Genomic DNA, 27,509 nt, shown 5'->3' on the forward strand with positions numbered 1-27,509 from the left:
TTTATTTATTTTTTGTTAGTCTATTTGTTTGTGTATGTTTGTAAAAAAATATATTTTACAGGACGGTGGTTGTAATCCTTTCGTTGACTTACTAGAAATTCCAGTCTGGTGTGGGGCACAAGTTATTTCTATTGTAATAAAATTTACAATCCTGCCACTTTTCTTCGCATCGCCAAGGTTTCGTTGTTGATATGAAATATTTAACATTTACTGACAATTCGTTTTCTTTATTCTATCATTAGGATCATCAGTTTTCTTCGCTATGTTTGGCAATCTTGAGGTCACGTTTTAACACAACAGAACCAATTGTTTTATTAGAATTTCAAATGATGAATAATTCTTTTCCGCCCATGTTGTTCAAGTTGTCTGTTTACGAGGTAAGTCATTTTGGGAAAAATCATTTGTAAATATTTCCTCCTGTTTATGGTTGGCTGTATTGGGTGTGAAAGGCTTTTACTTGGTCGAGAGTATGTGTGTACATAAAAAGGGCTCAAATATTTATCAATAATCTGTCTTACGAAGTGATGACGGTATGCCCGTTTTCAGCTTTAATTGGTTTCAATTTACACGTAAAGTCTTTCCAGGCACGTGAGATACTTTAATAGCAGCTTTTTATTTTATATGTATCTGGCAGTTGATGGTTTTTTTTTTCCGTATTGAAGGATACTACACCTTTTTCATCAGTCATCCATCCTTTCACAATGAAATGTATGTACGTGGAAGAATGTCCGCATAAATTTTTTTCCGTGCGATATCTCTTCTTGTGTTTCCCTTTTTTTTATAGTTATAGTGTTGGTGTCGAAGTCAAAGGCAGTCTCTGACACTTGGTTCTTGGTAATTTTAAGCTCTTCCGTTTTTATCGATTGACATTCTTCTTATTGTTGAATATCCTTCCAATACATTTGCATTGTAATCCTTTGGTTTCTGCAAAGATAAGAGAAAAAGAAAATGTTGTTTTTAATATTTCACTGCAGTTAGCCTATAAGGAATGACAACATTCATATTCATTATTAAATTACAATTAACTCAATAATCCCAATGTATGGAAAATGTATTAAGAAATACACGCATACAAAAACCAACAGATTAAGAAGCAATTTTAAACAACAATATGTGACAGCTTGAGAGACACGAGGCAAAAAGGTCATGGGAATATTATAACACTCCACAATAAATTGGTATCACAATGGTTCTGGACATGGTCAATATTTAACTTATTAAAATAATAAAGAAACAAAATACAAAAAAAAAAAAAAGAAAACGTTGACAGGCCCGAAAACACGTTTTGCTCATTTTTTAACATGTAACATCTTAGTAATTTACATCAATATTATGCTTGGAAATTCCTCTTTTTTTAATTGCGCTATTTTGCAGCAAATAATTTGAAAAGATAGGGTATATGGTAATATTCAAAAAAGTTTTACAATCGTTGAAGTTGAGGTTCACCATTTAATAAGTCGCGAACTGTTAATATATTTTATAAAATATGAATATATTTATATTAATTGAAGTGTTTTAGCCACGATCTCATAATATGGACCATAACAAATAATTTTCGTGGAAGCTGCGTTGGTGGTAATATTAAAAAATGGGTAAAAATTTGATGAAGTTTACAAGTTTTTTTGTGTTCTTTCATGATTTCTGGTCAAACCACGGAAAATTCAGACATAAGCTCAAAGAGAGAACTAAAGAATACCCCTTGGGCAACATGGTTCTAGTGTATGACTTTTCGATATATACACTGCATCCCCCTAAAATTGATGCTGACATTTTGAAGTTTTGATTTCAGTGTTTTTCGAATTTTTCTTATAATTAGAGGGTGCAACTCGATAATATCGAAACTAGTATATAGGATTGTAGAACTCGCGATTCCACGTCGTTCGATGTATATCTCATGAGTGTGCTCCGTACAGCTTCCTAGTAATAGGAGTCCAAAGGCGAAAATTTGGTGCGTAAATTTTTGGAAAAAACCTATTTTTTGGCTTTAAAATTTACAACTGTCGTACAGGTACCCCTGAACCCCGCGTGATTTTAGTTTTTTACGTGCCGGATCTAATAAGCCCTTTCGCGTTCGAATACATCCACTAAAACGCCAGATACAGATACCCTGAAAGTAGGAAAATCTGCAAAAATATATTTTGAGAATTCCGCGAATTGAACCGCGATTTTCTTTGATTATTTTTACAGAAATGTAATCCTTTATACGCGATTATAATATTTGCCAAAAAAGTGTGTCACAAATTACAAAGATTCGGGAGTAATATCCCTATTTATCCCAAAATAGAATGTGGTGGCACATCCGCAGTCCTTGGCGAATCTGTCTAAAATAAGTTATATTGACGTATTTTTAATAGGCGACCATTGAAATCGGATGCACCTTATACTCATATGCACATCGCGTAATTTTTGCCCATTTGAAGGTTTTTTCAATAGTAAGATGCAACTGATGGCACACTTTGGACGCTGAATGAAACATGGGAAAATCCATGCACATTGATAGACATGGACTCCCTGTATCCGAAAATCACGTGCACCTCAACTGATTTGAAGGGATTCGCGAATTATACGGTTTTTAACTTCTATGTTTTTTCTTTGATTGTAATTTCAATATTACTCTCTACTTCTTATTTCTATTGCTTATCATAGAAAGCAAATATACTTTCACGATGACTAATTACTTTTCTTGTAGAAGTTTAAGCAAAATACTTCAGGATTTGTATGGAAATTTAGCGAAATCATAGAATAACTCCCAAAATTTTTTTTTTAAATTTTTCGTACTTAACCAAAAAATATATTTTTGAAATAATTCCCAACAATAAGTTTCCGTTCTTTGTTGTTGCTGTAATATGCAAGTTATAAACGCTATCTTTATAATTTTGGTCTCACCTTTTTCTACGCGTTGTCTAGATTATGTACGTATTTTTAAATTATTTGTTTAGAGATTTTTATGGACTCTGAGTTAGAATAAATAAAATTTACTCCATGATTTGTTCATTATTTGTTGATTTTCCGCGAAAATAAAAATAAATTTAACAACTATTTTAGCATCTACGCATAGATATCAAATGCTGTTAACGATTCATATATACATGTTCTTATTACAACACAATAGGAATTTTCAAATATTTTTTCTTTATAAGAGATTAAAACCCTCCATAACTTTTGAGTGCAGCATCCAATTTTGTGAACGCGAACAGATTTGAAACCACGATTTTTTTCGTAACCCATGTACCAAAAATGGCGGATGTGCTCGCCAAAAAAATTTTTAATTTTTTTTCTATGGAATTTTAAAAGAAATTTGAAAATTACCATATACAGTGTCGGCCAAAACAAAAGCACCCCTTCATACATTTTTAAAATGGTAATCTTTTAGGAAACAAAGTTGTATTTTTTGTATTTTTCTTTTTATTTGTTTATATTTTTATTATTGGAAAATACAAAGATAAATTCAAAAACACAGTTTAGATCGCAAATTTAAACGGAAAAAACTAAAGCATCCCCAATTCAAGGTATAACAAAATTTATTGAAATCAATATTGGCCTGCGTATCCTTTATTCTGGATGACAAACGCACATCTTTTAGGCATAGAGGATATTGAATTATTAAGTATTTCAGGCAAAATTATTAATTTTCGGAAAATGTTGCTTGAATCCTAAAAATACTGAAAGTCGGGAGGTACCGATGCATGGGGCAATACCCAAACTTGGGCTCAGGTCGACAATTTTTTGTAGAACACTTTTGTGACCACTATGAACCCTAAGTAACAATTAAACCTATTTTAGTATGAAAGATCCATGATTCAATATATATTTTATTGAGACTTTTACAAAATTATAGGGAAATATTCAATTTTTAGCAAAGAAAACTTAAAATTGTTGAGTATTATTTGAATTCGATAACACGTTAATAGCTACTTGCTTCGGATAAGTGATTTCATAAAAGAAAATGTATGGCTGTTGTATGTCTGATAAAATAGTGGACATCGCCATAAAAACAAATTAAGGGGTTATGGCCACTTACAAATTTTACAAAATCGAAATTTTTATTTACTCATTTTAAAGTACAGGTAGAATAGAATATTTGGCAAAAAAATTCGCTGAGATATGAGCGTTAGAAAGGGAACATTCATTGTGATTTATATGTAACATCGAAGTTTGAAACGCGGTTTTCTCAAAATGGCATTTTGGAATGTGGTGCCAACTGTAGCTCGAAAACGAATGATGCGATCTTCATATGGTTTTGTGGCGTTATTATGCGTATAAAAACCTTGTACTTAAGCGATGGATTTATGGCGAAGAACCTATTCATTTGTACACCCTCAGCACTTATGTTAACGAGAATCGAAATAATGGTTTTAGACCCCAAATATGTTTGGACGAAATCCGTTTCAGACAATTTGGAGTTGATTTAGCTATGTCCGTCCGTCTGTCTGTCTGGCTGGAGCGCACGATAACTCTCGAACGGATCAACCGATTCGGCCCACTTTCATAATAGTTTGTCCAAACTTGGTTTAAGTTCGAGTATGGGCTATATCGGTCTACTCCTTCCGGTGCCTCCCCCACGAAATTTCAAAAATGTTCGGAAAATTTGTGCGCACCATAACTCTTGAAGGGAGGTACTGGTTTGATCCAAACGTTGCACATCGTGAAATTTCTACCAGACTTAGGTGAAGTTCCAATATCGGTCCACACCTTCGGGTACCTCCCACACAAAATTTCGGATAAGATCAGATTAGGACCTGCTCTCGAATCGCTTTGATTTTTATTGCAACAACTTGTATTCACTGCCCCCCATACGACGGCACAAGTTTCATCAGGGGAAAGTCCATAGCTCCTGAGAAAATAGCCTGAAAGGTGCAAAAAACCCCTATGATACAGTGTGTAGTGGTTGGAGCGCAAGATAAATTTCGAACGGATCTGTCGATTCGGTCCAAAATTTGGCCTTCGTAATATTTTGGCTAAACATAGTTTAAGTTCGAAGATAAGCCACATCGGTCCACTTCTTCAGGTACATCCCCCACAAATGTTCAAAAATGTTCTGAAAAATTTTGCGCACAATAGCTCTTGAAGGGAGTGACCGATTTGGTCCATACTTAACACATCTAAATATATCTACTAGACATAGATCAGGTTCGAATATGGTACCTATCACACAACATTTCGGATAAGTTCACTTTAAGACATGCTTCCGAATCGCTTTTTTGTTAAAGCAACTTGCATTCGCTACCTCAATTACGACGGCAAAAGTTTTTTAGGGGCAAAAACCCCTATTGTACCATATGTAGTGGCTGGAGTGCACGATAACTCTCGAACTGATCAACCAATTTGGTCCAAAATTTGGCCTTCGTCATATTTTGTCCAAACTTCGGTTTCAGTTCGAAGATGGGCAATACCGGTTCCCCCTATATTTAAAATTGCCACTCAAATGGTATGCACTATGTCTCTTAAACGGGTCAACCGGTTTGGTACAAGTTTTGGATCTTCTAACATTTTGTCCAAATTTAGTTAAGCTTCTAAAATGACCCATATCGGTCGTCTCTTTAGTTCAACATTTGAGTCCAAGTGCAGTTTAGGGTCTGTTCGAAAATCCTTTGGAAATGCATACCGATGCTGTTCGATATGGTCCTGTTTAAATCGATATTATGTTTTCCGTGGACAAGTCCATGCTTCCTGGCATACTGGTCCAAAAGTTATGCGCTGAACCACTGAAATGACTAGTGTGTACGATATCTATCGAATTGATATGACTCAAAAAATAGATCCACTTCGATAATGGACTATGTCGGTCCATTCCTTTAACACCTCCTCCGCAAAACTTTTGAACTTTTTCCTAATCCACATTTTTTCGGCAAGTTCAAATGTCCAAAAATGTTTCAATTCACATGTTTTAATTCTCTGTCGGCAAAGCCTACTGATACTTTTTTACTTGTTTTAGTTAAAATCGAAATTTTTAACTTGGACAGTTCACAACTTTTTTAAAAATTTATATCTTTGAATTCCGCTTCTCTTAAGTACAAGATTATTAGGTTTCTTATTATCCTACAAAAACATATGCTGATCTGTTTATTCGTTTTGAAGCTACAGTGGGCATCGCAACAAAAAAATCCAAAAGTAGCTCAAGGTGTGATCTATCAGAAGAAAAACAAATTTTCTGAAACATTTGGTAGATTTCTTATAAAAAATTCATGAAAAATTCCATTTTTCGTGCTCAAAAATTGGACATAACCCCTTAAACTAATTCTACTTAATACTAACTTATAATTAAATAAATAAAAAAAGCTTGCCCTTATGAGAGCCAGTAGTTGTAAATGACTAAAAACCGTCTGCATGCAAAGATGTTGGATTAAAATCATTCGGAACATTTTCCCTAATTATAAATCATCAAAATACCGAAAATCAGGAGCTACCGCAATTAAAGGGCTATACCAAAACATTTGCCGATATTGTTCATATTTATCCAAAAATGATGCTACAGCATCTTCTAGTCAAATACCAAATCGCTTAGATTAAAAAAAATAGTTAAAGAACGATTTGTAGAAGAGGGGTAGAGGCCGGCTTATTCAGTGGACGAGCAGCTAAAAAAACCTTTCATATCGTGCAAATGAAAAAGCCAGACTTGAATTCACCAAGACCCATCTGAACTGGGGTATCTAAAATTGGAATACCATGCTGTTTTCTGATGAATATAGGTTGAAATTAGCAACGGTTAAATCCTAAATATTGTAAAGGCACTGTAAAACATGGAGGCGGAACATAATGGTCTGGGATTTTTTCGAGGCAAGGGATTGGACCAATTTATAAAATTAACGGAATTATGGATCGTTTCAAGTATCGTAATTTATTAAAAGTCGTGATGTTGCCTTATGCTGAAGAGGAGATGCCACTTAGATGGACATTGCAGAAAGATAACGAGCCAAAACATGCATAGAAAGTGGTTAAGGATTGATTCCAAAACAATTCGACAGATTCCTCCATTGGCCCGCCCAATACCCTGAACTTACCTCTCGATTGGGACTTGTGAGAGGTCGTTAGCTCAAAAATCAACCGAAAAATTGCAAAACCAGAAAATTTATTTGAAACCGCAAACATAGAATTTGAAGATATATCGCCTCCAATAATTAATAGTGTGTCATTCAGAATAAACGATACGTAACGAAATATTGATTTCAATAGTTTTTTTGTACCTCGAATTGGGGGTGTCTTAGTTTTGTCCGCTTATGTTTGCGACCTAAAATGTTCTTCTTTTTACAGTGTTTTATTTAATATTAACTTATGTTTATTAAACTCTGAAGTTCTTATGTTTGTATTTTCCAATAATAGAGATATAAATATATAAAAAGAAAAGTACAACTTTATTTTTCTTTAAATTGGCGTTTTAACAAAAAATACTAAGGGAGTGCTTTAGTTTTGTCCGACACTGTAAGTAAGAAATAAGTATATTGTCCGAAAAATTTAGTTTTTTTTAGTTCCTCACTACCATAGTGAATAGTGACCTATAATGCGACCTCAACTATGGTAATGGTAAACAATTTCAGTAGCGTCAATCGTATATATTTACGGTGTAGTTTATTGTCTTGCCACATCTCGTATCTTAAGAAATACAACTTTTCAGGAGATATAAAGAAAGAGTTATGTTTTACTATATCACTGTTTGGGTAAAAGTATTAAAGGCTATTATTAGGGAATTCAGTTCATCTGTGCATATAAGTAGTAATAATTTATTACTAATCTTGAGGCAGTAAAAATAATTTCAATTTTTAATAATTTACTCGTTTGTTGTGTGTTCCATCATGAAAAAGTATAAACTTATTGAGGCTAAGCGAAAAATTATTTTCCAGTTTTTAGAGCATTTATAAATAAGGCACTACGAGGGTCACTAAAAATTATTCTGGCCTAGGCAACACGCTGTCGCCAGTCGTCATTTGATTTTTTTTTTTTTGGAAAGTTGACAGTTTTTACTTACGACCATATATTGTGTTGTTTACAGTGACTTGGAAAAATCACTTTGCAAAAAATCGAATATACTTGTGAACATTTTTGTCCTATAATTTTTCACAAATTTCGACATGGATAATCACGGCAAGAGTGCATCGATCAAATTAAATCTTTGTATGTCGATAAAGAGCCGTCTTATATCACTATGAAAAGCTGGCTTAATGAATTCAATCGTGGCGGACACTCGCAAAAAACGAAGGTCGTGAGGGTAGCCCAAAATCGGCCTTTGTGCCACAAAAAAAATTACGCCGTGCGTGAACGGATAATGCAAGATCGCCATTTTAAATACGTGAGATAGAGAAATCCTTGGGCATTTCTTCCACCAACTAAAATTCGATATTGCACGAACACCTGGCTGCAAAAATGGCTCCAGCAGAATGGGTCAATCACTCAAAAAAAGGCTCTTGTGGATTTGTGCAAAAAAATGTGTATAAAAACGAATGCGGTGCTTCAAACGACATTTATAAGATCGTCATAGATGAGTCTTGGATCTATGCTTAGGAGCCCGAAACAAAACAGGAATCGACCATTTGGGTCTTCGAAACCGAGCGCAATCCAACGAAAGTTGTTCACGAAAGAAGACCTTCGAAGCAAATGGGCGCAAATGAGATATATGTATAGGGTTAATTCTGGGTGTTTCACTAATATTTGTTTGCCTGAGGTCTCCTGAGAAATTCGAAAAACGAATAAGAGAAATCGAATCGTTTTGCATCATGACAGTGCATGCTCTCACACATAGATTCAAACCAGCGCACTGTGGTCGAAACCACTGATCTAGCGGCGCGAAATTAATAACTTGCAAACGAATTTAGATATATTTCTGAAATTTTGCAAAAACTCAGCTTGTGTCTGTGGATAATAATGGGCCGAATATGAACAATATCGGCTAATGTTTTGGTATAGCCTCCATATAACGGTACCTCCCGATTTTCCGTATTTTGAGGATTTAAGCCACATTTTCGTAGCAAATTAGCTGTAATTCGATACTTAGAGTTCCTACTGATCACAAAAGATTTCCACCAAAAATTATGGGCATAAGTCCATGTTTTGATATATCCCCTATGTAACCGTACCTCCCGATTTAAGTTATTTTGAATATCATGACCACATTTTCCAACCGTCTTGTCTGTAATTTTGCATTCCGTGTAAAATCTTCTTACAAAAATTTTTCAATATGGATCTATGTTTCGATGTAACCCTTTTTATGTGAACCCCGATTTGTACTAGTTTCAAGCTAAATCCCATCTTTTTAAAGTGAAATTATAAGAAGATTTGCAAATATTTGCAGCCATAATGTTGTTTTAGTCAGCAGAGTGTCTGTAATCGATACAATGGAAAATATTTTGATATTTTATAGTTTGATTTTTTGACTTTCGCGCCGCTAGATCAGTGGTGTCGACCAGTGTGCAGCGCCTGTTTGACCAGACAATACGTGGAATTGATGGGTCAACCGCCTGCAGAAGATGCTGTAAAAGCGTTTAAACACAATGATTTGAAGGTGTCTCAATCAAGCCGCTGAAAACAACCCAACACATGGTCGCATGTCAAACTGTCCTAAGTACGCTTAGGCCAAAAACTGTCAAACTTTCCAAAAAATGTCAAATGACGCCTGGCGACACTGCGTGTCGCCCAGGCCAGAAGGGTTTTAAGTGCCCCTCGTATAACCTATTTTTTGAAATATTTTATTATTTTAACTTGTAGTAAAATATTTTTTAGTGGGGAAGTATCAGTACCATTGAAAACTCCGAGTACTACAGAATGAAATTGACCCATATTGGTTTTAGTTTCATATTCATGTAATTTTAGTTCGATTGGTCAACTGCAACTGCTTTAAAAATTAGTTACTAGATTTGAACTAAACAGACAGACAACAAAACATTTTAAATAAAACACTGTAATTAAGCACATGAAATTTCATGATTTTAAAATATTTACCGAAACCACGGGGTATTGTGTGCATCCATTTCCTTGCAATATATTTAATTATAGATATTGGTTATTTTTGTTGATCTACGTGGGCTTATTTTTTTATACTTTTGAGCTTGTCGACCAACTAATTTTTTGAAAAAACCCGACATTTTTGTCACAACTATTTGTCATTTCTCACTAAGGGGTAGTTTACACTATATGTAAATGTCATATGACACGAAATTTTCCATCGTTAAATATTTACTAATATGTGGAATATTGGAGATTTTCCTTACGCCATTTATTCTGTGCGTCCACCCCAACAAAAATATAATAAAATTACGTCTCCACATTGCCTCCGTGGGTAGATATGGAATGTTTTTATTTCGTGTCATATGACAATGATAGATAGTGTAAACTACCTCTAATTAATACACGACAAGTGTTCTTTTTCTTAGTGTGAAAACAATTGCTTGACAAACTGTATGTGCAATTGTGATTTAGTATGTGTTTGTTACACTGATAAATTGTTAGTAATCGAAATGCTGCCAGATCTTCTTGAAACATCTGTGGCGATATGGGATTGGGTATAAAAACGCGAGAATGGCGAAACAGTCAGTGAGTTATAATTCAGACTGCGAACTAAAACCATCCGTAAGAGAAAAAGCAAAGCTGTGTGCTTACTAAAGTAAAGTCCTTTACGAGTAGGTGATGTAAAATCAATAAACATTATAGAATCGTAATCTAAAAGAACCAGCATTTTATTTGATACAAACCTTATAGGGGAATAGAACAACGTCTACACCAATTTCCGTGAGAGTGTCTACCATATTTAGGCATTAATAAGACTGTGTGAAAAACGAGAGGGGCGAAATCGAAATGATGCACAGTGCAAAATATGGGCACTTTAGTGGAATTTTATTAATAACGAGAAGACCCCGGTAGGCGTTGCTGACCCGTCGTATTGAGTTTTAATAATAACTTTTTATGGACTTTATATTTGACCATCCAAAAATAGGTATTTTCTATCTCACTTCTTAGGTCCATTCTCAAACGGAGGAGGATTTTAAATTTACTATTTTTCATGGCCGTTGAACCTCACTATTTAAGGAAATTTGTAAATATATCGTTTTTCTTGATCGGAGGGGCAACCACCGTTGTCTCGAAAATGAATTTGCAAGTATAGCGATTATAATACAATAGGCTCCCGAAGTTCATCTAACAATATACCACATTTTGGACCACGGGATATTCCTGAACATTTTCTGAACATTGAAAAATCGGTTCAGAAGTTTTTGCAGAAAAACTTTAAATTGAAATGAAAATTTTAAAAAAAGTGGAGCTGTAATAATTTCTTTCCATAAAAACCTAATAGGCCGTTTACATATACCAAGGTTAACCCAGTGGGTCTGGGTTTCAAATGTCATTTCCATTGTATATACTTCAAATAAATCCCCATAAAGAAGGTTAACCCTGCAAAAAACTATAATATAAACGCCGTATAAGTTGGGTTATGACGGCATTTGACTTTTATTCATATTTTTTTCGAAATTCAATGAAGATGTAACATATTTTAAAAATTGGGCGTGCTCAAGTCTTTCTTTTATTTTTTTGTATAAAAACATAAGTTGGGTTATGACGAACATTTCACAAAAAGAATTATCCAAATCGGTCCAACCGTTCTCAACTGATGCCATTACCAACGAACGACATTTGATTTTTATTTATAAAGATTTAGTGCGAAAGTCGTAGCTTACGATATTGAAAAGTTTTACGTACTCGTGGGGTCATCTTAACCTGCTAGTTCAAGCAGCACAGTGTAATTGTGATTAAGAGTATTCCAAAACCAAAGCCAGATAATGAAACTTCACCTTTACAACAATCCAAAGGTGGACAAATATTGGATAAATCGCAACAGTCGCTAATCCAACCCATGTTTCGATTTTTGGGATTACAATTGTAACGTCGAGTGTCACATCTCTGGCAGGTGGCCTTCCAAAAGCAAAGCATAGGCATTAGTCCGGTCAAAATAGACATGCGTATAAGGGGAAAATAGCAAAATTCCCACAAAGCTGAATTTTGGTGGAGAGCGAGGGTTGGCCATTACAAGCAACGTCCTAAAAGTCCGAATCGATCCCATGTGTGCAAAACAAGTTATTCGGGGTCAAAGGTCATTTTTGGAGGCATTATTCAGTTTTTTTAATTTTTCTCAAAAACGGTAAGACTTAGCAAAAGCCGGCTAAAGTAAAAGTTGTAGATTCAATAATTGTCTACAAGAGTGGTCTTTATGATTCATAAAAACGACTTACCATTTTCGAGATATCGCGATCTAAAGGTCAAATAAAAAATTAGCCGCGTAAGTACATTGTGAGGCGAACCGGTTAAAGTAACGGCACTATGTGTTAGATACTTCCGTAAGCTTTCAAACGATATCCACTTTACAGTAAACGGTTCAGCAGAACCGGGTCTAACCCGGTTTTTAAATTTGGCCTTTCTGGTCGAATAACCAGCGAACCGGATCCGCAGCCGTTGAAAATTATACATTTCCGTAATCAGCGCAACAATCCCTACCTTCGGACAAAATTGAAAAAAAAAATCGGAGTGTTTTCGTTGGGGTCGATCCCGTTGGGCTTTCGATTATACATGTGGGTTAAATGGGCTATTTTTGCATAAAATTACTCTAACATTGAATAACTTTACTAAACACGTTCCGATTTTGTTGGAATTTTTTTAGAAGATAGCTGTAATTTCGCTCTTCAAGAAAATATATATTTTTTGGGGGACAGACCCGATTACTTCGCTTATTTTAGCCGGTTCGTCTGAATATGTGCATATTTCCCTTATAAGTGCATAAAAATCATGTGTTTTTTAGAACAGCTATATCTCAAGAATGGTTCCTTCTAGGAAAAAAATTATAAAGGTCAAACTTGTAGATAATTTTTCTGTTTACAATATTTACTTTAGTCACTTTTTGATTAGATCAACCGTTTAAAAAAAAATAAATCCGAAAACCTAAAAACCCTTAAAATTTGACCTTTGACCCCGAATAATTTTTTTTGCACCATGGGATCGATGGGGACTTTTAGGACATTGCTTCTAATGGCAAACCCTAGCTCTCCACCAAAATTCAGCTCTGTGGGAATTTTTGCTATTTCAATGTCTATTTTGACCGGACTACATACTTTCTCTGGATTTTGGAACCTTGTGGACACTTCATCCAACACATTGATTCCGAGATTAATATGAAGACCCGATTAATTTTTGGAAGCGGCCAGAAAGATCTTCGCGATTTTTTAAATAATCTGTTCTTGATTTTCATAGTTCCAAAATGTATTTTCTTTCACTATTTGCGATGCATCTTAGCTTTCTATTTATTTTTTTTTTGGCATTTGTTATGATTTGAAGGTAGCGGCGAATCATTTTTCATTGAGAGATTAATGTCGGTAATGACCAAAATTAATGTAACATATTGTCGAAGAAATTAATTTAGGAATATTAGAGAAAGTAACCGCGAAAACATGTCGCAAGATGGTGGAACTGGTGCCGAAACGGTTGTAGAATATTATAATCTGCAACGGTTCCTATAAAAATCTTAGCGTGTAACAAAAATGTAATTTTCTCAAAAAATATGTAAAAGGCAAAATACTTTTTTGAGGTAAAATAGTTTGTGTTGTTACAGATTTTTGTCAATATCTAGGAGACCATTAAGCCTTTCGCAGCGGTTCTTGCAGATATTGGATATTAAACTATACACAAACATACTACATATAAATATTCCACTTTTTGACCACTAATTTGTTGTTTTAAACTAATTTATTGAAGTTTTTTCAATTTTCTAAAGAGGCAAAATACTTAATTGACTCACTGTAAGTGTTTTTTTTATTGTTCGGATTTTTTGCATAGAACTACATTTACATGTAATGCCGTAAATGCTGTACGGGGTCTTGAAGTTTTTGTGATACCTGTGGTAAAAAAGTAATGTAATAATCATTGATCGATTCGATAAAAATCACCGAAAACTATTTCTAACATTCTTTTAATATTTGTTTATACACTCAATATTTAGGTCAACTAGATTATCGAAATAATGATTTTAGACACCAATTATGTTTGGACGAAATCCGGTTTCAGACAATTTGGAGTTAATTTAGCCACGTACGTCCGTCTGTCTGGCTGGCTAGTGCGCACGATAACACTCGAAGAATCAACATATTTCGTTCAAATTTTAGGTCTCGTAAATTTGGTCCAAACTTTAGTTTAAGTTCGAAGATCTCAGCAAACCTAATGTCGAATGTCCGACACATCTAAACAATTTCGGATCAAAATCGTTTAGATTTCGCTCCGATTTCTATACGATTTTTCGTAAGAGAATTCCGTTAAGATTTCGTTCCGATTTCGGAAAGAATGTTGTAAGTAAATTTCCCATCAAATATCCCACTTATTTTCTTCCGATGTCGGTAAGAAATAAAAATCGATACGTCAGAAACAAATTTCCCTTCGCACAACAACCACCTTTTGTATATATCTAACAGCAAGTGATTGTTTCATTTTAGTTTGTTGCCGAAAAACAAAATGGTTCCTTCTAAAATTCGCATATACAATTTTTAAATATTTTAAATATAATCTAACATATAATAATTCAACCTAGTGCTGATAGACTCAAGATATTCGTATACAAAGTTTACATTTTTCTACTATAACTAGAAAATCATAACAACAGTGAAAATTATTAGAAACGTTTGAAATTGCAATGTTCCAATAAAAAACGTAACAATGGGACATTGATAAAACGGGGATGTACCATATCGGTCCACCCCTTCCGTTAATTACTCCCACAAAAGTTGAAAAATTTTCACTAAGATTACGATAGTTCCAGAATTGTTCCAAACTAGGGATGTGGAAATATTACTTCCATGTATATATCAGGTTCGAATATGGACTATATCGGCCCACTCCTATGGGAAAACTATAGTCTCACAGCTATTCTCGATCCGTTTTAAATTTGTTTGAAATGCGTTCGCCTTGCGGCGACTTTAACGACGGTGCAATTTTTTGTTTGTTTTGGGGGCATGTCCATACTTCCTGAGACAACGCCATTTAAACTGACTAGTGCTTAAGATAACCCTGCAGAGGGAAACCGTTTTTTTTTTTTCTTAATTATACCCTATACCACAATGTGGAGAAGGGTATTATAAGTTTGTTTTGGTAAAAATTCATGTAACACCGCGAAATATTCGTCGGAGACCCAATGTGGTATACCAATCTTCATATCTCGACGAGATAAAGCGATTTTGAGATGTGTGTCCGTCCGTCCGTCTGTCCATTAAAAATTGTAAACACGCTCCAGGCCGCAATTATGGACCGATCGTCACGAAATTTTGTATGGAGGTCGGGTTCAGATCAGAATAGATCCCTATTCTTATTGGTGATGATCGTGAAATATTTAGCGGGGTGAAATGGACCAAAAACATAATATTTATCCAATTTTCTAGCGGCAGTTTAAGTAAGATAAGAGTATATCACAAAGGAGAAGCTTGCAATTTGAGATGGCGATCGGATAATATTTAGAGGGTTAAATGGACCAAAATTTTTGTGTGAAAATTGTGAAAATTCTTAATATACAGCTTATATCTTAATTCCTGAAGTGACATTCCGGACAAGTGAGATATACATGAAAGTGGAACGCTTGACCTTTCAATTGATGCCAATTATGTTGGTGTGCATGATCATATAACAGAGTTACAGCCTAATATATTCCGTTATTTGCTTGTAGTGTAATAATAAACTCGCTAGAAGTCGCAATTATACATCAATAGTCACGAAATTTTGCACCGGGTAAGAGTATAGGTCCAAAAAGATGCCTACAATTTTGAATGATGATCTGATATTCTTTAGCGTGTGAAATGGGCCATAACTTTTGTATGAAAAATATAAAAATTTTATTTTTGGTCGATATTTTAATTCCTTGAGGACATCTATATTTCGCAAAGTAGCCTACATATGGAAAAAACTACTGACCTTTCCTCTGATGCAAATTGCAATAAAGTGTTTGCTAGATAACGGGCCTACTGCCTAATATATAATGGGTTCTGTGTAGAGAACCACATTTTTATCCATGCTACATATTGTCTCTCCAAAAGTTTATGGGCCTGTTTATGTATGTCGATAAGAAAACGAATGCGGAAGAAAAACTACCAAATTTGAGTGTGTATTTCAAATTTGTTTTTTGTTTTGAAGCAAAAGCAAATGAAATAATATTTCAAAAAACTAAGTTTGGGTGTTTTTCATGCGCACACATTTTCATTTCGAAATACATAAACTGGGGGTATGTAACACCTCGAAATATTCGTCCTAGAACACTTATTTGGTATGCCAAAATGTGTGTGCGATGTGTGTCCGTCCATTAAAAATTGTAAACAAGCTTAAGGCCGCAATTATGGACCGATTGTAACGAATTTTTAAAGGAGGTTGGGTTCGGGCCAGAATAGAAATGATTAGTTTTTGGTGATGATCGTGAAATGTTCAGGGGATGAAATGGACCAAAAACAAAATTTTAACCAATTTTGAAGAGGTCAAAATAATAACCCGCAAAATTTTAAACAAAGTTTGAGTTTATGATGAAGAAAAAGTGTACAAACCAACGTGAAGATCAGATAATACTTAGCGGGTTAAATGTACTGAAACTTTTGTGTGAAATTGCTAAAAATTTCAATAACGTATCGGTTAAACAACGGAAGTAGTAGTACTACATAAGTGGGTTTCATTACATTTCAGTTTGTGTGAACTAAATTTTCCTTTCCTGCTACAAAAATGGCTTTGTCATGCTAGATAACTTTTTGGTTTTAGTCATAAGTATTATACATTACATCTCTGATATTTGAAATTAAATTTTCACTATCATTGAAAAGAAGTTCCGTGCAGAGCGATTGTCCAGGGATAGTGGTATAGGGTATCCCATGGTCGGCTCCGTCCGACTATAGACTTTTCTTACATGTTTAGTTCCTCACTACCATACTAAATAGCTCAGTAGACTATAATGCGACCTCAAGTATGGTTATGGTACACAATTTCAATAACGCCAATCGTATATATTTGGAGTGTAGTTTATATGTCTTGCCACATTTCGTATCTTAAAAAATACAACTTTTCAGGAGATATAAAAAACGATTTATCTTTTGATATACCACTGTTTGGGTAGAAGTATTAAATGCAATTATTAGGGAATTCAGGTCATCTGCGCATATAAGTAGTAATTATGTATTACTAATCTTCTTTAGTTTACCCATTAAACGCATTTATTGAGATACGAGTTTAAAGCATTAAAAATAATTTCAATTCTTAATACTTGAAAAATATTTTACTCGTTTGTTGTATGCATAGTTGAGAACAAAATCTGCTCAATTGACCACACTTTGGTTCCACACGTTCGATTATGTAAGTACGTATAGTCTCAATAATCCAGACACTAAAAATATTTACACTGTAGACACGGTAATCCGGACACACAGCTTAAAAAGACATAAGCAAATTGATGATCGGACTTAACCAACCATGAAATGTAGCATAATGGTTGAATGTTTGGAACTTCAGTGAACTCCTAATTTCTCAAAATACCTCATAACGGCTCAACTCGAAAGAAAATTATTAATATATCACTATAAAACATTAACAAGACAAAAAAAAAAACAACTTTGTTCAGAGTTTTAGGGTTCTAATTAGCGAGGTTGTTTTAGTTTATAGAGAACATTTTCCGAATGACTTCTCTCTCCAGCTATTTATCCTAAAATTGCATGAAAATGTGGCATATGAGAATAATATATTTCCAAGTTTATGTTACAGACCAATCTGCCTACAATTGGGAACAACGTTATCAGGTTATAAGTTTGTAAAGAAAGGGTTACTCCTAAATATACAACTCTGTAATAGATATAAAAAAGCAAAAGGTCCAAAATCTTTTAAAAATGTAAATTTGCACATTTACTATCCTAAGTTTAGAAAAGTGGTCGCAAATTTTTTTTGGTAAATATTTTACCACTTTTCCTAAAAGAATAATAGAAAACACGTAAGCCAAGGCTATAGACTTTTACCACTGGAAATTAGCTTTTCACAAATCAAAATTTCTTTATGGAACAAATAAACTTATTGTAAGAAATAACTTTGTGGATTCTGGTACCGTATCACACCAAGCTTAAATATAATATAATAATTGTTTCACAAACATCCAGACGGGACACTCATATCAATGAGTGAGTGTACCCCGATTCATGGGAGCCACAGCTTATCTCCGAGTCCGAACGATGTGTCCTAACACACCACTTGTAGTTTTAAGTTTTACATGGCTGAAATAATCAGAAAATGTCGCCAACATTACTGAAGGGTATTTTGCCACCATTGAAAATTTGACCTTGTCTATCTGGGGAATCGTTTTGAAAAAAGGTACCAAAGCGGTCCATGCTGCAATGTATGTTTGTAGTTTCCAATAATGCAAAAAATTGGAATGAGAAAATTATATATAAGGTAGTATACCCGTTATCTAGAAGACACGCTATTGCAACTTACATAAGTGGGAAAGGTCAGTAGTTTTTTTTCATATGTAGGCTACTTTGTCGGAAACATCATCATCCAAAATTGTAGGCATCTTTTTATTTTTAAACTCTTACCTCGTGCAATATTTCGTGATTATTGTGCGCTATAATTGCTACCTCTAGCGTGTTTATGATTACAATTTAAACAAATAACTAGGTATATTAGGCTGTAACTCTGTTATCTTATCATGTACACCAACACAATTGACATCAGTAGAAAGCTGCTTCTTTGTCATATACTCTCACCTTATTTAAAGTTTCGCGTTGATCTGACTGTTATTGCGACCTACACAGCCGAAACAAAATTGAATAAATAATTTGTTTTTGGTCCATTTCACCCGCTATATATTTCATGATCATCACCAATAAAAATAGGGATCATACAAAATTTCATGACGATCGGTCCATAATAGCGGCCTGGAGTTTGATTACAATTTATAATGGACAGACGGACGGACGGACGTACGTACATCTCAAAATCGCTTTATCTCGTCGAGATATGAAGATTGGTATACCACATTGGGAGTAAAACTGGAAAATAAATTTTCGCTTAGCCTCAATAAGTATATTCTTCTTCATGATGGAATCTCTCAAATAAAATGCATGCCGTTTAATTTTGTCACCATTTTTAACCATGAAGAAGAATATACTTATTGAGGCTAAGCGAAAGATTATTTTACAGTTTTTAGAGCATTTATAAATAACTTATTTTTTTAAATTATTTTTTATTTTAGCCATTTCTAGTTTTTTTTCGAAATATTCGAGCTAGGGAATCCTTGTCTTTTAGGTATATAGTGTTATTTGCAACTTTACTTAGGAGGATGTGGGGAATATTTTGGTCCTTTTTTCGAAAATCTTTTAAAAACTCCTTCAAAATGTGATCACATCGAATCCACATATTCTACAAAATTGTTCGTCATATAATTTTACTATAGGTCTCAGAATACACCAAATTATCTAATCGCCAGGAATCTCTAAAAGTGAAAAACACGTTTTAGGGTTAAAGTCGGACTTCATCTGAGTTTATTCAAAATTGTCACACAAAACATAATTTTAGAGAGATGACGTCAAAGAAAAAAATATTCTTCGTCAAATTTCACTATGGATCACCAAAGAAATGAAATGTATATTTACATTATACACTACGTTTCATGTCAATAACACATTTCACATTGCTTTTTGTTACTTCATTTCAGTCGATATCCGATCAAAAATACCCAATTTTCAGTTGAATTTCAAGTTTATTTTGCACCATTCTATCGTTTTTTCTTTAGTTTTTTATGAAACTAAGAAGAAACTGTCAATTTATGCCAAATTTTTAACATATTATAGACAACTTAAGTCCACAGCTTTCATAAGGTCTTATTTCCCCGGTATTAGAGTTATAGTTCGACCAATTTTAGCGTTTTAAACTTGAAATAGCTTTTATTTATTCCAATTTTAAAGAATCGTAACAGTAGCATTTAAAATTTGTATTTTTACTCAAGTTATTAAAGAATGTGCTATTCCGATGAAAAACTTTAAACCGTACAAATTTTGGGTTTTTAGAAAGGAATTTAAAAAAATGTAACGGTACGTTATCGAAGCCAAACTTTTTGTTGAAAGATACTTCATAAAATTGCAAACCAAGATATATAAACATTCCCGAGGTTATTCCAGGGATACCGACTAAACTGAAGTAACAAAAAGCAATTTGAAATGTGCTATTGACTTGAAACGGAGTGTATATCATGAAAATATTAGTATAAATTTTGCTGAAAAACATGAAAATATTTCCCAATTTTTTAATGAAATTTTTTTCCTACTTTTTTCGAGTTGATACATAAAAGTAATATGAAACTTAATTCCTGGCAAAAAGTGTCAAAAGATGAACAATTCTACACAAAAATTTCACTATGAGTTCCAGAATAAACCATAGAGGTATACTATTTCCTTAAGAAAATTAGATTACAAATATATATGTATATATTAGGATGAAATTATTTGTTTTAATTTTGGACTGTTCATTTTACACAATTCCATACTGGATCATCATCTAGCCAAATCCATTACTTTTTGGGAACATTGTTAAAGAAAGAAATGTTCCAAATGAAATTTCAATATGATCTCTGTCTACCATTCATAGCTGAAACCAAGGTTTACCAATTTCTATTAAATGCTTTTGGATAAAATGAAATGTTTTTGGACGTGGAAAAAATATTGGTTAATTTCGATTGGTCAACTGTGTTAAAAATTAGTTACTAGATTTGAACTAAACGGACACCAAAGCAAGTTAAATAAAACACTGTTAAAAATGGTATCATTTCCCATATACATATCATGCTAGGTATTTAAAAAAAAAAAACAACAAAACCATTTTTGATGTTAAATATTCTCGTTTTTGTTATTAGGCCAGAAATTCATCTAGTAGCCCTCATAGAAGCTCCATACTATGCTAGAGGGTATAAAAAATAGCCCATTTATTGTATTCACTCTCATTTATATTTTCGCACCCGAGTATATTTTTGCATATGCGGGTCAAGTTTCGGTATAGCCCCAATATAAGGGTACCTTCGGATTTAAGGTATTTTGAGGATTTTGGCTTAATTCTTTGTCCGCACTAGCTGTAATTTGGCATTTTAGGTTTCAATTGGTCACAAAACTTTTCCACCATATTTTGTCAACATAGGTCTATCTTTTGGTGCTGCCCCCATATAACTGTATCGCCGTATTTTAAGAATTTTTGTTACATTTTTGTAATTTGACATTTGAGGTGACCCCCATAAAACTGTGTCACTGATTTCATGTTTATTTGTTATCTACATTTTCGGACAAGATGTGATGTCCTTCCGCATTTACGGTTCTCAGTAGTTAAAAAAATTTCCATCAAAAATTATGGACATAGGACATAGGGTGCAAAAAATAAAAGTCGATGTTTTATTGTATGTTCATCCATAATTATGATATGAATAGCTTTAGATTGACAATTTAACTTTACTTTAGTTTGACAATTTTTACTATATTTATATATTTTTTATATTTTTTATATATTTTTGGTGCAACTAGAACGGTGCCTCCCGATTTTGGTAATTTTTATGATTTTAGTCGTATCATCGAACTGAAATGGCTGAATTTTGAAATTTAGTCTTCGTTGATGGTATAAAATATTCCGACAGAGAATTGTTAGTACCGGTCCACTTTTTGATATAGCCACCATAGGACGGTACCACCCAATTTTGGTAATTTTGCAGGTTTTAGCCGAACTACAGGTCTACTGCCCATAGGGCAGTACCCCGATTTTTGGTATTTTGAAGACTGTGGCTTTAGTATCACACCGAAATGGCAGAAATTTTGCATTTAGTCTTTGTTGGGGTCATAAAATTGTTCATTTGAAATTTTTCAGCATGGATCCACGTCTTCATATAGCTCCCTTAGAACGATACCTCCCAATTTTCGGTATTTTGAGGTTGTGACCTCACTCTCGCACTCAAAAGGCTGAAATCTGATTTGAAAATTCATAATTTATGGTTGAGGGTATAATAAGAATTCAAAATCACCCCATTCTGCACTTTTTAGTAATAGACACTTGTATTTAACAGTTGGTTTGAAGACGCATCACTGCATTAATTTTCCTACTTCCACCCATATCGTGGGAGCAGTAGGGAGCTCTTTTTCATTTTGTTTTTGCATAAAAATTAAAACTAAACTCGACTAATTTTCATACTAAACACCTATTTTAATTGAAGAAATTAAAAAAAAAATTACCTTACATTAATTTTGCCGGAAACATGTAAATTTAAATAACTCATGGGTTATGAAACTATTTCATTTAATTAAATGCCATTACTATATATCAAAAATATAAAAGATTCCACAAAAATACATTCACAATAATTCACACGTCTATCGTAATTTTACAGCTAAAAAAGGCCATGGTAAAAAGTATCTGTTTTAAATGTACCGTTATTCCGTTCTGACTAACTATTTCTATCATATATATCATTAAGTACTGTCAACACTCTAGTTCAATACTGTTTTTGGTTTTCTGCACGCTATATCGGTATTTTCCCCACTGTGCGTTATGGTTTAATCCCGATATAACAGTATGACCCAAGACCATTGACAGTATCAAACGGGACGACGGCACATGGACCAACTCGGCCCTAGAGACTTCAGATCTCCTAGCTAACACTCACTTCCCCAATTGTATAGATGTATCAGAGCAACCCGAAGCTCCAACGGTACACAACCATACCACCGAAGATGTGAATGTTATAGAGGAAATCATAAGCCGACCAAAAATTAAATGGGCCATTAACACAATCAAGCCCTTTAAATCACCCGGTCCAGACAAAATCATACCTGCAATGGTGCATAATGTGTTGGGGTCACTGATTCCACATCTGGAACTTATTTTCAGGGCTTGTTTGTGTTTGTCTTACATACCGGTTCGATGGAGAGAAGTATCTGAGGTGTACATCCTCAAAGCGGGGAAGTCAAGTCACACACTTCCAAAAGACTTTTTATTAAAAACTCTAGAGAGGCTACTGGATCTTGGCATTAGGGCCAAGCTTCCGGCCACAGATTTAAGTTCTGCCCAACATGCCTACCTGAAAGGCAAATCGGTAGAAACAGCGCTGAATGAAGTCGTAGGACATATCGAGAGAAATATGGAGGGCAGCCTTTCTTGATATAGAGGGGGCCTTCAACAACGTTAGACTCGAATCCATTCATAGCTCTCTCATAAATTTAGGTATCTCCTCCACACTGATCAATTGGATTGACGGCATGCTTAGCAGTCGAATAATCAACTCAAACATCGGTGGGAGTTCCATTCGGAAATATGTCAGTAGAGGTACACCTCAAGGTGGCGTCATATTACCACTACTGTGGCTTCTAGTGAAAAACGAGATACTGATGAAATTTGATAAATTACACATTAAAACGGTAGCATATGCCGACGATGTCGTCATTATGTTTAGCGAAAAGTTCCCACGAACACTATCGGAACTTATGCAAGGAGCTCTAGTCAAATTGTCAAGATGGGCATCCAACAATGGTCTTGGAGTGAACCCATCAAAGACTGAACTAGTTCTGTTTACGAACAAAAGGAAAGTCAGACCATTCATTCTACCAACGCTGGACGGAGTTACTCTTGAAGCCAAATACCTTGGGATCATTCTGGACCACCAATTAACGTGGGCAAGAGTTGGGGTCTGAAACCAACGGTCATCCACTGGCTCTATATGACCATAGTACGCCCAATTCTTACCTATGGCTCTTTGGTATGGTGGAATGCTCTGAATAAAACTACATATCTTAGCAAACTGAACATCACCCAAAGAGCGGGTGATTTAATTACAGGCGGCTCTAAATGTACTACTTGATCTACATCCGCTGGACATTGTAGTACAGAAACAAGCAGCAAGTGCAATCCGGCTCAAGGAGCTAGGTTCATGGGGTAGTTCCGAGTATTGTCGAACTGCAATCCTACGTCGATTTGAACTACCAATGGCCTCGGGGAACATCAGTGACTATACAATATCAGCACAAATGTGCTTCGAGGAGACGAAGGTGCACATACCCCATAGGGATGAGTGGACACATAGCAGCCCACCTCTAGACGGTGGCCATCTATACTGATGGCTCTAAGATGGAAACAGGCACAGGAGCAGGTGTCTATAGCGAATCCCTCGAAATACAAATCTCATACAGGCTGAACGAATATTGTAGTGTCTTCCAAGCCGAAGTTTTTGCAATCAGGAAAGCCGCGGAACTGATTAACAACTTGAAAGAGGACTTATCAGGATCGGTGACTATCTTTGTCGATAGCCAAGCGGCCCTTAAATCACTCAAGTCCCATATATCCTGGACTGCAAATTCGCTTTGGGGTCACTAAAATCAATCGTCACCTTGTGTTGTGTCCCAGGACACTGCAACATCAAAGGGAATGAAGCAGCCAATGAACTTGCACGCCGCGGATCGGAGTCACCAAACATCGCAGTTGACAACTCCATCAAGCCACCACTGTGCCACTTCATGGGAATAATAGAACAGGGTTGTCGGGATAAATTTCGACAACTCTGACAAAATACGTCGAGCTGCACCACTTCAAGGGCCATCTGGCCAAAACCATCCAAACAGAGAACCGCCTTACTGCTCACGATGAAGACACCCGACCTGAGACTAGCAGTGGGGATTATTACTGGTGCAGAATAAGGGCAATGACGTGCAAATGGGAAGAAGGCTCGGCTGAACACTGCAGGCTGTACGATGATGAGTAAGAACTAGAGACCATCGAGCACCTGTTATGTAGTTTTCCTATGTTAATCTCCAGAAGACTGCGTACCATAGGAGAAAATACAACCCAGTCCTTAACAGCATTCTGCAAAACAGAACGGTCAAACTTGCTCTATATCGCACTGGGCCTGGTATGGCTCCAACAAACAGTATTTAATCAAACACAAACTACAACCACAAACATGCAATAATCCGAAAACTCTACCCACACTTTTCCAGCTACCAACATCTACTGTCTTCTTCTTTCTCTCTTCAGCTATCTACTAGGATGGACACAATGGACCTTAAGGTCTCCGAGTGGAGCGGTTGTATACTGAGACAGCTGCGCGTCCTTTCACGTAACCTAACAGTATGGCCCGATTTCAGGTATTTTGAAATTTTAGCTGACCGAAGTAGCTAAAATTAGGTATTTTGGATTAAAAAAACTTCTCCACATAAAATTGTGGACATTGGTACATTCGTAACAAAAAGAAAAATAATTATTCAATATAAGCTAAGAATATATCATGGTGGAGGGTACAAAAAGTGAGGACCGGCGGACCGCTTTCCTACTTGTTTCAGTTGAATTTATGTATGTCCTGGTACTACACGTATCCAAATTACATATTACACGATTTCCTGATGGCATCACATTTATTAGAACTTTTTATTAGATAAGACTCCTTTTTAAATAAAATTAAATAATTATTCAGAACACTATTTTATTTGCACTTCACAATAACGAAGAAATATCGGTATGACCGTCAAACAGATTAAGGTAACACATCTTAATGGACAAGTTGGAAAACCGCTGGAGTTAAAAATTATTTTTTTGGCTTTAATTTTTTTTTAAAATTTCGCTTTCTTCAATCGGACAATTTTTTAAAAATTTCTCCCGAATAATTTTTTTGTCCCTTGGGACACACATCTTTGCAAAGTGGTCACATTTTTAAAATGTTGTAATTTGAGGAATATGTTTTATACACAATTTCAGTGACTTTTTCGTCATGTAATTTTTTTTTAAAAAATTTTATGTTTTTCTTCTATAAATATTTGACACTGTTTTTTTTTCTTCTTCCATATGCTTGGAGGCACTTGTTACAATTTTCAATTAATATCTTTGTCAACACACTTTTTTTTTAATTTTTCTTCACATCAGCAAAATATTGTTTAAATTAATTTTGTTTTTTGAACAATTTAATAAATTTTTGTATACCCGGTGAAAAATAAGATTGATTCAGATTTAATTTTCGATTGCATTAACAAAACATTCAACACTGTTTTTGTTTAAAAAATTATTGGCTACTGCCACAGGCTCTCAAATACACTTTCTAATTTGGAAATGCATAGCTCTGCCAAACACAAGATTATTTTTTGATTATTTTTACACACATCAAATTACCTTTGATAGCAAAATATTGCTGTTGAACAATTTCACTTTTTTAACAATTTCGTAAATTTGTATATTCGCGGTGAACAAATGGTTTAATTCAATATTTATTTTAAATAATTAAATATTTTAAATACAAATATGTAGCTATTTATTCCTCATAAAACTTTTTGCACTTCTTTGCTTTTAAATTTATTATTATTTTAAGGGGGTTGGCGTTTTTTATTTATTTATTTTTGTTTTTAAAACTTTATTAAAATTTATGTTTTATAAATTGACATTGTAATTTTTTGCTTTATTCTATATTATTATAATTTCGCATATAAAAAACGTATTTATTTTATTTGTTATTTATTATCTTTCCATTGTGATATTTAACGTATTCACATCACTTTGTTTATTTTTAATTAAGTCGCTCCATTGATAAAATCGAATGCCCCAGTTCATATTACACTAGTTGCATTTTATTTTTAATTCACTTCTTTCATATGCTTTTTTATACAGAATTCATGATAATAACTTCCTTTTGTGGGATAAACCATGCTATTCGTTATCAAACTTTATTCTTTCGTACATTTCCATTTCATCACAATTGATAGTCACACATCAGAACTCTTCACTTTATATCCATCCATCCACAAAGGTACAAATCACTTGTAAAGGCGGTAAGTATTTGATTCCACTTTCACTTTTTCATTATTCAAAATATTTCATTTGTGTTTTTTACATCTCCATTCGCCATCAGCTTTTATCATAACCTTGACAACTGCAAAGAGTAATATATGAAATCCCTGCTTGTTGTTTCTTTTTTTTTTTTTGATTTTGGTTATAACTTTCTCTTTATTTTATTGTATTTGTGCAAGGTCATGGATATATTATCAGACTCTCTTCATTTCAAAAGCTACTGTATTTTAATTCATGCTCGTTCTTCTTCTTGTGTTTGTTCTCACGCAATAACCGTTATAATTTTCTCACACCCCAAACATTTGATTTGCAAGGCGAGCGCCAGGATAAAACGACACGGACAACAAGAACGCAAACAAATTACCGAACTGAAGACGACACTTTGCGGGATACGTCCACCCTCCGCTATGGTTCGAGCAATACTGAATGTAGGTGGTGGGCATTGGCATCGATGGTGTCATCGACCGCCAACGGCGCAATCTCTTAAAAAGCAAAAATAACAGAGAGCAATGATTAGTTTCCTTTTGTGTGCTCACACGAAATAAACACACAAAAGAGTCCTGACTGAACACTCGGTCTATCGTTCACTCACGGTGTCTGCTGGTGTGTGTGTGCTTTCAAAGTAAACAAGCCCCATTCTGGAATTTGTGGAGACTTTAATTCGTCCATATCCGTTGTTAAGGCAATGC

The 27,509-nt window shown here is 34.5% G+C and overlaps 1 long non-coding RNA gene across 1 annotated transcript; it reads right to left on the minus strand.

Annotated features, from left to right (window-relative positions):
* LOC141400541 (uncharacterized) lies at positions 1-27,244 on the minus strand. The gene is made up of 2 exons (XR_012412137.1): positions 26,149-27,244; positions 1-924 (listed from the first exon to the last, which is right to left on the minus strand). It is a non-coding gene; the product is annotated as an uncharacterized lncRNA (long non-coding RNA).
* Between the last annotated feature and the right edge of the window lie 265 nt (positions 27,245-27,509).

Source organism: Musca autumnalis, unplaced genomic scaffold (genome assembly GCF_047663935.1).
Source record: "Musca autumnalis isolate F117 unplaced genomic scaffold, ASM4766393v1 scaffold_37, whole genome shotgun sequence".
In the NCBI taxonomy this organism is placed as follows: Eukaryota; Metazoa; Arthropoda; class Insecta; order Diptera; family Muscidae; genus Musca; species Musca autumnalis.